We start from the raw sequence: 1621 nt of genomic DNA, 5'->3' as shown, positions 1-1621 counted from the left end.
AAACAGTTGAGAAAAAGTTACATGGAATGAATTATCATTTATACATCTAGATCCCCGAATAAAATAATATGAACTTGAAGTTCATAAAAGGATAATTCATGTGCAATTTATTGCAAAGCATGCCAGACGCATTTGCTGACCCAAAGAAAGTAACTATATTCTCACTGCAAATGCTCCTATTAGAATAAGTCCTAGAAGGACAAAGTCTATAGTACGCTTAAAGCATATAGACAAATCGGTTTCAAATAAACTTCTTGATAAAGAAGATGAGCAAATGATCAAAATGATCATAATAAAGGAGCCAAGTGATCTAGAAGATCACATGACATAACACTTCATAAAATCTCAAGAGAGATTCAGGTACCTGAAAATATGAATGAAGAGATTTCTATGTTATGTCTTTATGAAAAAATATTGAAACTGATATAAAATGTTTGTCGACGACATCTATGATAGCGCTAAATATATATATGAGGATCTTAAGTCTGAAGAAACAATTCAAATAGAATTGGTTTCATATGAAAGCCATGTAGTTTTGAACATGTAGTTCAAACACTTGAAAGTACAAGTCAATGGTATGTGCAATCAGTTTTCGGTATCTTATATGTCTAGCATGACATGAAAACTTGATATGCATCTAAAGTCTATTATATGGCTTATATAACTTAACAATCCCTGAAGGATTTAAATTGCTTAAAGCATATAGAATTCATGGTCATGAAGTACTACATCCTCAATGCAATTTGTGCACAAATTTATCTTGCTATAACTATATGCATGATAATATGATTGCAAGAGTTTTCACCTCTATGTGAAGATATTGAACTAACGATTCCAACAAGATCATATGAAGACAATTCATCTCTATCAAGAATGATGATTTCAAGGTACAATATATTCATTCAAGTTAATATGGCTGATTTGTTCATCAAATCTCTACTAAAGATCTTTTGAAGATGGTGCACAAGATCGGAATGCAAATGCTTAAGGATGTGAAGTGATGCTCTCATGAGGGGGAGTTAATACGCGTTGTACTCTTTTTCCCTTACAAGGTTTTGTCCCACTGGGTTTCCTTGCAAGGTTTTTAACGAGGCAACCAAAAGGCGTATTGTTAGATATGTGTATTTTTTTTCCTTCTCTAGAATTTTTTTCCCACTGGGTTTTATTGTAGTTAAGGTTTTAACGAGGCACATTATCTGTTGAATAGACATTCAAGGGGGAGTATTATAAATAGAATTTTATTTATGGTGAATGTCTATATTTAGAGAGATTCTAGGGTTTATTACTTGGTAGGCTAAGTCACCCTTCTCCCTATAAATAGAGGGTTCTGTTCCATTGTAACTCATCCCAAATCAATAAGAATTCTCTCCGTCTACTTTTCTCTTGCAATTACTCTTCTTACTTTTATTATTTTAGTTAACAGTTAGGAATGTAGTGAACGAATTTTAAATTTACATAATTAATGTTTCTCTTAATATAAGTAATTACTTATATAGGAATGGGAATGCAAGTTAGCATGGAAGGTAGATCTTTCCTTTCTCTGTTCAAACTTAAAACGTTGAGCTGAACAAACCATATGTGGGAAAATCCATAGACCAAACATCGGATTGAATAACATAGT

This window comes from Nicotiana attenuata, chromosome 5 (assembly GCF_001879085.1).
Source record: "Nicotiana attenuata strain UT chromosome 5, NIATTr2, whole genome shotgun sequence".
In the NCBI taxonomy this organism is placed as follows: Eukaryota; Viridiplantae; Streptophyta; class Magnoliopsida; order Solanales; family Solanaceae; genus Nicotiana; species Nicotiana attenuata.
Note: the sequence above shows the minus strand (reverse complement) of the source record.